Source organism: Manacus candei, unplaced genomic scaffold, assembly GCF_025592945.1.
Source record: "Manacus candei isolate 608988 ecotype Guabito, Panama unplaced genomic scaffold, ASM2559294v1 h1tg000014l, whole genome shotgun sequence".
NCBI classification, from domain to species: domain Eukaryota; kingdom Metazoa; phylum Chordata; class Aves; order Passeriformes; family Pipridae; genus Manacus; species Manacus candei.
This window is the reverse complement of record NW_026138062.1, coordinates 12056140-12069086: the sequence shown is the minus strand read 5'-3', so window position 1 is coordinate 12069086 and position 12947 is coordinate 12056140.

Sequence of the window (12947 nt, the reverse complement as noted above, 5' to 3'; positions counted from 1 at the left end):
TGGCGGGAATTTATTGTTTTCTATATGGACTAGAATAGGGGTCTGGAAAGGGCATTGATAGATTAAAAGAGAAGGAAACACTGCAATCACTAGATAATATAGGCCATAGTAATTTCTACAACCATTTTTTTTGAAACTTGAAAAATATGAGGATTTCTATTTGAAAGTTCTTCCCTCACAGAAGAGTTTCCATATCTTTTGATGGATCATAATGGATTTAACTTTTAGTATAAAAAAATGCATATTGTATGTTGCATCTGAATTTGTCTCTCTTCAGGTTCTTTTAACCTTCTCTTTGATTGGTTGGAAAGACACATCTCCCTGAGTTGTTTAGTACTTGCAAAGTGAATTTCTGCTTTGTCAGTGTACCCAGAGACTTCTTCTGTGGTTGGTTTTGCCTATACTTTCTGGTAGAGAAAAAGAGGTTTTGGCTCAGACTTTTGGTAAGGTGTGTTCATTACAGGCTGGCCTTGCCTCTTTGTCTCTTTCCAGATACCGTGCTGCTTTTCCCGTGCTGCTTTTGTCAGCCCTCATCTTGTTGCTCAGTGAGCCATAGTCCTATCGTCTGGCTATCACAGTTGTAATCCAACACTCCTTTAGAATCCCATTCTCTTTCCATAGGTAATTCTAGCTCCCTGATCTTAATTAATTACTCAGACAGTCTTTTCTTTACTCTGTTTTTTGTTCAACCCGTTTTGGACTGAATCCTCTCTCCTGAGTTTCCTGCTTTGGTCCCATTGTCTGTGCAAACAGACAATTTTAATCCCACTCCTTTGTCAGGTCTATGCAATATCCTCTCAGGTTTAGCACATTTTTCTCAATTTCCTGATTACAGTTTCCTTATCTTGCTAGCACTAGTATCTGTCAGTTCATCCATTGGCTAAGTAGGTTTCAATTACCCAAACTCTGCTCAGCTCCTCTCCCTGGCAGAGATGGGCAGAGTTCATGTTGTAAAGCTATGGCAACACTGGAGCTTCTAAAGGAATGGGCCACAAGTATTTCTTTTCTTGAACAGTTTTCTGTGAGCAGTGTCCCAGAATTTTGGCCCAAAAATTTCAGTCAACTGTTAGAACTTGATGAATTTACCAGAAACTGATAATAGTTTATTGTAGCAGACAGTAATCATTTATTTTAATGTAGTGATATCAGTTCTGCCCACAGTATATAAGCACAAAACACCAAAATAGATTATATATCCCCCCAATCAGAAACACTTAAGCCATATTATTTAAAGAACCGTGTGATTCATGTGAGGTTTACAAAATCTGTTGACAAGTTTAATTTCTTCATCAAGAACACCCATTTTTTTTCAATCTCCAGTAGGGGAGTGCAACTATTTGTGGAATTTTAAAGTTCTACCTTCATGAAGCATCTTAGGTAAAATAATTGAGATGGCTGAGATTCATAATACATGTAGCATGGGATTCTTTCCTTCTAATTTAAGCTACTAAAAAGATGCCTAGTGTAAGCTAATATTATAACATCCATCAGTAATCAGAGGAGAGAGACGGCATCTAGTAACTCATCCTGTTTACCCTAGACACCTACATGGGAAAAGGATCAGGTCACCCTCTAGCAAACTCTATATTCATTATACCAACTGCAGATGTAGCCCACATAAAACTAAATGTCTACATTATGAAAGCTAATAAGGTGAAATGAATCTTATTCTGAGAATATAAAATTATAGATTTATGTTTATTCTTTATCGAAAGAGGCTTTTTGTAACACTGAGATATCTCTTTGATTCGTGACAGTTACTATAGTTTTAAATCCTATATTCTGAAGCAATTTCTATATTAAAAGACGTTATTCTAGTGCTGTAATTTAACACAGGTATTTTGTTTGCAAGTGTTCTTTATCAAGGTACACAGTTTCTTCCACTAAGGAATTCATATCTGCTAGATATTCAGCAGGAAAACTGCTGGGACTGAGGAAGTGGCATTTAGCTGGAAGAGATGAAATGTTGAGTATGCAAATGGATCATGGATGTTCATTTGTTCTGACCCTTGCAGGAAGCATGTCTTTATTCAATACTGCACATACCTGGGAATGACCCAGAATAGCATATTTGTGCATTTGCTCATCTGTGGAAGTTAGGATGTCACCAAAGCATCAGAGAAGTAAATTAGACAGAGTGCTAATAGCAGATTATGAAAATCACAAAATTAATGGAAAATGCTCTGTCTTTGTAATTCAGGGAGATTTTTGTTAGTTTGGTTTGGGATTTTTTTTATGATAGCAACTGATAGTTATGAAAAATACATACATTTTTTTCTCAATGGTTTACCATGTGAGATTAGTCTTGTAAAGCTGAAATAGTCTTTAAAAGTATGGGAGGGACTAAGTGGTAGATGCCTATGGTTGGTTGCCCCCCTCACTTTAAAGGTTTGCAGATTTGCAGTCTGACTCCTTGACAGCAAGTACCTAGGGAAGAAAAAAGGTTTGTTAAATTCTACATCAGTATTAATTTAAAAATAGCTGCTCAGCATTTCATATGAGGTATTTATCTAACTCTCCTTTAATTTTAGGTGTTCATTATCATTGATACCAATGACACTGATATGAGCACAACCACAAAATACAATGATAATGTTGAACTCGGTGATCCTTGTGGGTCCTTCCAACTCAGTATATTCTGTGATTCTGTGATATCAAGTATTTCTGTTTACAGATAGACATAATTTAAAAAAAGCATATTTTACTTGCTTTGAAAATGCCTACAAATTTCTGTATACAAGGTTCTGCTGTTATCACAATACAGACTGGTATATTTTTACATTACAGCACAGATCAGCAGGCACAATCAAGAATGCAGTCTTGTGAGACCAGAAAATTGAATTTATTTCAATATTTTCTTACTGATCCTTTTCTGTGCCCTGTTATTTCGCCTGTCTCACCTGTGCTTTTATGGGTACAGACCAATCCTAAATTCAAAAGAAACGCTCAGCTGATTCTAACCATTTTAGGAAAGAAAGCTTGTTGTCAGCAGAAAAATGAAGAGAGCAGCTGGCATGGAATTACGATGGCTGCTGAAGGACCTTTGGTCAGAGGTAATGATTGAAAATAACATGAATGCAAAGCAATTGGCCTCACCAGCTGGAATGAATGAAAATTATTAAAACCATTTCTTCCCACACCTCTCTTGATAGCTATATCTAATTCACTGTGGAATAAAGTTTCTAATTTTTTTAAAATAAAACAAAAATGTTCATTTTGAAGAGATAAGCACTTGAGATGTTAGAAATAATATATCAAGTAGCTGATTATTCCTCTAAATACCTAGATTTTTGCAGAAATTATTCTGTATCGGACAGGAAATCATTTGTCTGTAATAGTCATCTAAGTGCCAAAATGTAATGCAATGCTCAATAAATACCAAAATTCTCAAAGTGCTGACTACAGAGCTACTGAAAACTTGTTATTGAAGATTCAGAGTAATTCTGCTTCACTGGAGATGTAGGCTAACAGCAGACATGCAATGAAGACAGAACCAATCTCTCATCTTGAGACGAGCTGTTTTCCTCAGGTCCTAGCTAAGGAACTTTGTTAGGCTGATTAGCATCCCAGATACCTATGCATAAAGAAGAACACTTTCATTCTCCAGTATTATCACAGCAGTGCTTATTGTCATGTAGATGCAATAATAAATAATAAATTAATAAGAAGGCCATTTTTCTCAAGAGAAATACATTGACATTCTGATATTAATATTGTTTCAGAAACAAGTCTACAAAGTGGCAAACACTAGTGACAACAGGTGTAAAAGTTTAAAATATGTAAGAATACATTTTTTTATATGCATTATAGGCTATTATTCCTTTTAAAGTAGAAGACAGGGCAGAAGTAGATGGAGGGTCTTGGTCATTCCACATTCCCACTGGTGAATTTCCTCTGCTGAAGACAAACACTGAGGTCTTTAAGGAAAGATGCTGTGTATCTTTTCTTGGTAATGAACAGAACAGTGGATTCAGGGTTTCCAATGAGACAGGTATTTCCATCAGTTATGTTTTGTAATAATATCCTGTCAATAAATCCTAGTACTTGACTGAAAACTATGACATGATAGAAAGCATACTTTTGACAGAGGCAATATCAAGATTTTCATTCAGTAGTTAACAGGTGCTGTTAAATCACTTTGGTGTAGCTATGTTTTCATAATTTCTTTATGAAAATGGAGTACTCTAAAGAAATTGCAGTCAATTCTTGAATATTCATGGACAAATTTAATGACAATTTCTCTGAAGGTGCGAGCACAGTGAAGCAAGTGTTGCTGTCACCAACCTTTCTTCTCTTTTCTCCATTCCATGATTGTTCTGTCTTCTTACACCTTCATTTACATAGGTACTATCCACAGCTTTGCTTAATCCAGGTTGTTCTAGCACAACAGTGCCTGAGATAACTAGAATGTGTATAGGATATGTTCACATATCCTATACACATGGGGCTATAAATATGCTGTAAACATGCCAGGCAGTGAGTGAAAGGCAAACTTAAACATGCTTCCCTGCATAAGACCCATGAAGTCTGATCACCTATATCAGAGCTGCATTGCTGCTGGCCCTTTCAAGAGAAGGCTTTCTCTCTTACCTGATATTAGACCCAGGCTATTAAAAACCATGCTGGAAAGAAGTTATGTAACTTTGTACAAGGGGAAGGTTTATTCAAATTAGCCTTCTTGTATCATAAAACTCAAGTCCACGTATTGCTCCTGCAATTTGCTCCTGCAAAATGAGGGGAGATCTCATTGTGGCCTTCCAGTAATTAAAGAGGACATAAAGAGGGAAAGTGACTTTTTACATAGTCAGATAGTGATAGGACAAGGGGAATGGTTTTAAATGAAACAAGAAGAGATTTAGATTAGATGTGAGGAGGAAAGTCTTTACTCAGAGGGTGCTGAGGAACTGGAGCAGTTTGCCCAGAGAAGCTGTGGATGCTCCATCCTTGCAAGTGTTCAAGGCCAGGTTGGATGGAGTACTGAGCAACCTGATCTAGTGGGTGACATCCCTGCCCATGGTGTGGGGGTAGTTAATTCGTTTTCTAAGATTCTATTATTCTGTTGACTATTTCTACTAGTAACAAGTAATGACTGTATCATAACATGGTCCCAAAAGCAGTCTCTGTATAAACAGTTAACATTTATTTCTCTGTTATCTATGGATTACTCACTTTTCTCTGTTCTTCATGGCAGAGCTCTTCACATTGCTTAGCCTCTAGATCAGCACAGCATATATGCATAGTTTAAATATTAAGCATACCTTCAGACTCATTTAGAGCCTCTGGTCAATTAAGAATTGCATACAACTCATTTAAGCCAAGCGTTGGCTGAAGTGCTTTGCCAAACTGGAGTCTAGGTACCTAGAATGAAAAAAAAGATGCATTCAGAAAGTTCTTCAAGGCAACAGGAGAGTAAAAATGTGACAATTTTTTCACATATGATACAACTTTTAAACTGTTAAGTTCCTGAAGATTTTCCTATACCTCTTCCCTCCTAAAAATAATCTTTACTGCTTTCCCACATTTGCCCATGGCCTATTTCACTTTTTCAAACTTTCTGTTTCCCTGCTTGCAGCCTCTACTTTTACGGTGTTGTAAGCACAGTTTTCTCACACACATGCCATCACAGCTCTTCCCTGTACTCTTACCTAGGAAGAATGCAGCACAGTGCTGTAGCTAGTTGTGATGATGGCTGAGCAGGCTGGCCAAACTGCAGCCTGGCTGAGCAGATAACCCCTGAGTTCAGATGGACTCTATTCCTTCAGAGGGCTTTGACTGGATTCTCATTCTAGCACAGATCTGGTTCCTTCTTATAGTTACCTGTGAACATGTCACTACTGCTTCTTTACTGTCTGTCACTAAATCAATAAATAGCATAGCAGCAGTAGAGAGAATATAAAAATCTTAGCTGAAAGGCTACTAGGACAAGACTATGAGGATACTGTATTTCCTTAAATGCAACAGATTAAAATATTGCTTATAGAAACTATTTATTTCTTAGTTACTTCCATGACAATTAAATTTTTATTGCTCATATGACAATAGTCAACTTGAATAAAACACAACAGTGATACAGTGCATAAAGAGAAATACTGTCCGACTGATAACTGTTTAGAAAAGTTACCTAGGAGACTTAGTGATATGAACTAGCCCTGGTTCTGTATGGGACTCCTGACACCGCTCAGTTTTAGTGCACTGAAATTAATCACTGAAATTAACCACTGCACGTGCATCAATCTCGATTATTTGCTCCTCACTTGGAGCACTGTAGAAGACTGCCTCATAGTCTATTGTATCATCATTTGCATTGACCATGAGTTGGTACAAAAAGCATAACTCAAATGTACTTTTAAGTATAAATAAATAATAATAAATTACTAATAAAAATAAATTATTAGATTAAAAAAAAAAACTTTTATAAGGGGATAACATATCTTTGGGATTTACCTGGAAGATAGTTTAAAACTGTGGTATATGTAAGAGTCAAAGATTAACATGGAGAGAAAAAAAATCTATGTAAATAGGTTCTGAGACTGAATTTGTTATTCATGTCCAGAAAGTAAGGAAAAAAGTCCAAAACTGTTATCCTCATAGATTTTATATGTTACGTTTTATAACCCTCTGTAAAAGAGATTTTAGCGATTCCAAGGAAAGGAAATAAAAATTCATATATTTACTATGTAGTTTGTAGTACAGACGATAATGAAATAAAACAGTGCAGTTTATATTGTAGTCTGGGGCTAACATTATCATGTGTGCAGCAATTGAATTGACAAGTGATTTGTTTGGTCTGTTACTGAGGTAGCATGTGTCCTGCAGTAGGTACATTTGTGTCACTCAAAAGGAAGTGGACAAGTGAGCTTTCTTCATCTGTCTTTCCCCCAGGATATAGACAATTAATTTTGAAGCTTGAGCAATTAAAACCCACCTTTCAGTATCATCATGAGTCAACATCAAGCAATATGGTTGCTCTCACTTTGTACAGCTGAGTTGCTGCTGAAGGTCCAACAGCAGGCCTTCTTCCCTATGTGTTTTCTGACAATTTCCTCCACCTTGGTGCCTTTGCCTCTTCTTTTCCAGTTCAAGTTCCATTAATCCATTTTCTTTTCCTTACTGACCACCAACCTACACATTATCCATTCTTTTTCATGAACCATATTCAATGGTTCTTCTGTCAAGCTTCACTGCAAATTCATTCTTTTGTCTTTGATGCCTTTCTAGTGACAGAGATATAGCCTAACTGAATCCCAGGTCCACAATCCCACACGACTTTTTACCACTTTTAATTTATTTCTCAAATCTCCCCTTTTTCCTGTCTTTACTTTTGTTTCTGCTAGAATTTTGCTCTGCTTCCAAGGAATCATAGGCAACACAAGTCATGACCTTCCTTCCTCACCTTGGCATGCATTTCCATTTTCCTTCTCCTTTTACACAGGTTGCACTGGTTTCTGTCATAGATATTGACATTTCTCCGTTACTCTCTCCTCCGAAGTCCACCCACAGGCCCCTGTTCTATTCCAGCTCCTCACATCCTTTGTTCCTACACACAGCCTCTCTTTTACTTTTCTCCTTAGCTTCATACTCTACTTTGACTTTCCCCTCATGGTACAATATGCTTTAGATGCTTCAGTCTAAGAAGATGTCACCTTTGACCTTTTGTTTCTCTTCAAGTACAGCCTTAACTCCCTCCTCTATTTCATTGTAAATTCATCAAATAGCTTGTTTACAATAAGAATCAGTAATTCTCCTCCCTTTTCAAACCATACCCTCTTCAACACAGCCTTTTATCTCCTGCCCTCTCTGGAAACTGTTCTTGCCAGACACTTTAAAAACGTTTTCCTAGAGAGTTGTTCTTTTTGACATGCCTACCTGGCCTTTTCTCTACATAGACTACATCTGCTCCCTTTTCATGATATTGTCTTCTACTAGTCTTCCTTTCTGTTTATGATTTTGTCACATCCTCTATAAATCCATATCAGATTTCCTTCCCATATAGGAAGGAGTTGCAAAATGGCTCTTTTCTTCTTCCTTTAAATTTATATTATTCATATAAGAAAAAGAATTCCAGCTTTTCAGGGACATATCTTCTCTAACAGAACACTTTTTCACTTCACAAGAAACTCGGCTTGGTTGACTTCTACTTCCTTGTGGGTCCCTAACTTCTCTGCAAGTTAAAGGGTTAAATGAGGTCCTTAATTATCTTCTGACAAATACTTCCCAATAATACCTTTCTGAATCACTGGATCATATTTTCATCTTCCTTCAGCTGAAACATATTATCTATTTTAATATCACATGTACTGTAGGTCCTATCCAGACCTTGTCTAAGTTTCCTAAGACTTTTGGCAAAGCATTTTCAAGATGAATTTGTATGCATCCTCTCAGTTATTCCCTTCATACACACTAATACACTCACACAGATCAAGTCCTTCATCACCTTCTATGTAACTTACTGTAATGCTGATTTCTCCACTATTAATAGACACTCTTGTTGCTGTTGGACTGCTGTTGCAAAGGCCATCTCCCAACTCAGTGCTTTTGTAATATTTCTCCTGTATCTTTCCTTGCTTGACACAGTAGATATTATAGCAACCTGTGAACACTCTTGACTCTTTCCATATTTTACTGTTTTCAATTTTCTATTGATTATTGGTTGCACAGTCAGTGTCAGCACTGGTTGTCCTTTTATTTAATTTTCAAATAAGCTTTTTTCCCCACAAGCTGCCCTTCATGGTTGCCTTAACATCTGTGAATACGGCTTCTCCTTTACTAATTCTTCATTCCAGATTTCTTCTTTTCTGTGGAAAAAAAAAAAAAAACAACATATTTTATCACTTCAAAATATCATGCTTTTGTTAATAATAACCACTAGGCTGGCAGGCATCAAATAATCATCTCTCAGTATTGCTCCATCTAGGTCCATCTACCTGTAAGAATACACTGTTTCTCGTTTTAGGGTATGCTCTTTAGGATAGGGACCAGCTCTCTCTTCTATGTTTGCACATTGCTTAATACAATGATGTCCTGGTTTGTGACTCCTAGGTGGACAAGTAAATAATAATGATGATATCTCTACTCTTCCTTCTACAGAACTCACTCACTGAGCTGACGGCCTAAATGAAACCCAGGGTGATTAATAATGCATTCTTTTACTGACTCTTACATGTTATTATTCTTGTCATCTGTCAGGATCCACTTTGAGGGAAATCTGTTGTTTTCTGATGGAAAAGGAAGTGAAAAAGGGGCAAATTCTTTTGCCTATTTCTTCAGAAAATAAACTGAAAATGGATGAATCATAGTGACATTCATGAAAGAATTAAGCTCCTCTCCTGGAAATGTAGCCCTAGAAGCTGCCAGAGTTTTGAGGGATTGTCACAATAATCCCCGGATGTTAGAAATACAACTTTCAGCCTTATTCCAGTACTAATTCATGTTTATTACTGCATGGACATTTGGCCACTGAAAACTAGACCAAAAGATCATCAACCTATTTCACATAGGCCACTGAACCATAAGTAGATGATAATGAATTTTGGTTCCTACCAACCTGTGCCAGATTTGAAGCAATGACCTAGAGGTGAGAAACTCTACATCTCAATACCATTCCCCTGAGTAAACCAGTTTTTGAATCATAGGATGAAAAGAAGGAGGGAAAAACTAAGCCTTCCTGGTGTGAGTTAAAGGTCTGCATGAACTTTGAATTTCAAAGCTTTATCTCAGTAATTAATTTAATTCTACTTAAGTAGACTTTAAAGTCTTTAAATTGTATGAGTGAAAATCTCAATAGCCAAAATAAAGAGATATAAAAACATTTTCAAAAAGAGTGGGAGGGTAGTTGCTTCTTCTTGCTTCCATTCACCCATCCCCCTTCATTATCCTTTGTCACAACAAGCCCAATGAGGGAGATCAGATTAAATATGATTGTCTACTACTCTGCCTAGCTGACAGCTCACCTAGAGTGCTTTCCAAAATACACATTATGGCTAGGCTTGTACAAGCTTAAAAGGTGTATTTGGTCTTTTAATGTTTTATTTGATTTTGCTGATTTTTGCTTTAATATTTCAAAGTTTTTGTAGCTGAGTAAAATTCCCAGCATAGTGAACTACACAAATGGACCAATTTGCATATGGGTGCCTGTGAGATCCTGAGCCTGATCTTCTCTATCAGTAGACTGATGGAAAAGTTATTGATAGATTGTAATGAACAAATGCACATATCAGCTGTTACTAAATGGGTCTTAGGAAAATAAACAACTAAAAGATTGCAAACTGGTACCACAGAAATGACAGCTAAAGAATAAACATAATACAATCTAATCCATTCTCACTAAACTTTGCACCTTTTGCTGTAATTCTTTATATAAAACTCTCCTTTTTTTTTCCTTGACCGTTAATACTGATAATTATATCTGTATTTCTTAAGAATATTATGAGTTGCCATTTCTGCATAGTAGCAGATTGAATTTATTCACCTTACGGATATATTATTATCACAGATAATAACTGCAGCATGATAATTATCATTAATTATTCATTTGGATTAAGAGGCAAATAGGCCTGCATTCAAGGGTCTTCCAGAGCAGTGTTCATTGTTCCAGGGCCCTGTGTGCCAGTGTGACTAATTCATACTCCTTTCAGTGCTACTGTTGACATCTGACCGGTCCCATATGTATTTATTTCAAAATATTATAAAAAGAATAAGTGCATCATTTCAAGACATAGCCACTAAAATAGACATATGGTTCTTTTCTGCCCTCTGAGTGAGAATACGCAATTTTCTATTAGACAAGATGCTCACAGAGTATAATTTCAATAGATCTGTATGTATGCCCTATCTTTGCATTCCTGTATCATCCCACTTAAGCTTCTATAAGCCAATATATTTACATAATAGCTTTTAGCACAAATAATAATGTGTGAAGCTGTACAATTTGTCATTCACTGAACATAGTATTTAGTAAAACTGATTTTAATCCATTCTGAAGCTGAACTAGGTTTAATATAAAAGGATCTCAGCACAAGGTTAGAAAAATCCAAGGGGAGGGAAAAAAATTAGTAAGAAGAGGGGTATGATGAAAAAGGGACAATAAATAATATAAATGCTAATTCCTTTATGTGGCTTTCACCCAATACTTATTAACAAGCCTCTCTCTCTCTCATTCCCTCTCTAATCTTTGCTTCTAAAAAAATGTCTTCAAGGTAGTAACACGATCATCTGAGGACCAACATGACAGCTCCAATATGCACAGAGTGATAAATGTCAGTCTGGCTTTTATAGCTCTGAGGCTGCACTTATATATGCCCTCTGTGACTTACCATCTTTGCTTCCACAGATGATTCCTTTTTATTGTTAAGATGTCAGCATGGGTCCGATGCTAGTCGATATGAATTGCTCTGTAATAGTCTGGAACCCTCCTTCTCTAACCAGTTTTAGCTTGTTCCACTGTTTCTAGGCTTAATTTTAAGGTTACATCTCTAGTGTTCTGGAACAAAAGCAGCAGATTCCATATGGAGCAGTATGTCCTTTATCAGATTTAAATACTGGACAAGGAAAGAAGAAAAGATGCAGACACAGTAAAAGGAAATAGTGATATCAGTGCTGCTAAAATATTTTATGAAAATGTCAGTTAAAGACTTCAAATTTGAACAAGGAAAAAGAAAACAATCAGGAAAGGTTTTTATCCTAGTAATAATCCCTTTTTACCCTCACATGCATCATCAATATATTGTTGGCAGGGTAATGTATGTGGGATGGAGAAATACAAAGGTACTTGTGTCAGAACTGATGACAAGGGACAATAGAAAGAATATGTTTGCAGTTGTACCCTTGAATATGTGCACCAAGAAAGCACTCGGAAATTAGAAGAAGACAGCAGAGTTTCATAGCCTGCCTGTATTAAGTCATCTGGATAGAGGCACATCCACTGTAGAACTGACAGTGGGTGAAGTCAACTGCTAGTACTTAAAAAAAAAAGGATGGTCTACAGGATTTTGAAATGGACACAGAGTGAGAGCAGAACTAAATGAGGGATGAGATGGGATGGTTGCAGTTATTACCAGTGGAGAGGGAAAGAACTACTTGCTTAGACAGGAAGAGGCAATGCAAGTTTGGGACACAGGATGAGTAGTCTGCAGAAAACATCATCTACCACTTCTATTTAGAGACCAGCAGCCAGACTGGAGACATTGCCCCAACATTTTATGAGTCTTGGTACTCCAGACTCTTCCAGTTAACAAGTAAAAGAGGTCGAATGACATTAGTACATCAGGATAAAACTGATATGTTGAACTGGCAGAAAAAATTGCATTCACCAAATCAAAGGGGATGGGAGATTGTTATTTACATTTAGGAAAGTCATGACATTCACGGTTTGCTTTTTTTTTCAAAAGACCTGATCATTCATAGGGTAGAGAATAACGGCAAAGAATTTATTAATTGTTGATAAATTTTGAGGGAGCCAGGGATAAGTCCAGACAGCAATAGCAAATTATTTAGAATTAGTTCTAAAGTGTAATACTATACACAGCAACACACAAGCAATGCACAGCAACATCACTTTGGCAAAAATTGTGCTGATGATGCCTAGAGGAATATTCTGGGAAATGTCAATAGCATCAGGCCAAATTATAGCTTTTTTCAGTATAACTTGTGAAACTTGGTGTTGAGTTTGAACCAGAGCCAAGAGGAAGAGAATGTTTTTCTTGAAGCCTCTAATTCTGTACAGAACTTTTAAACCATAATATTATGAACTTGGAAGAAGCATGATTTTACTTCATTAAGTACCTTCATTCTTATAAATAAAGAAACAACAGTTTTTAGCCTCCACATTTGTCAAGAATACACTGATATGTGTGAAAACCTCAGTCTCGTTTTCTCATGTATTTTTTGTTATGGTTCACTGTTTGTTACCAAAATAACTAAGTCCCTGTTGTTCTCTTTTCTGTAGTGAT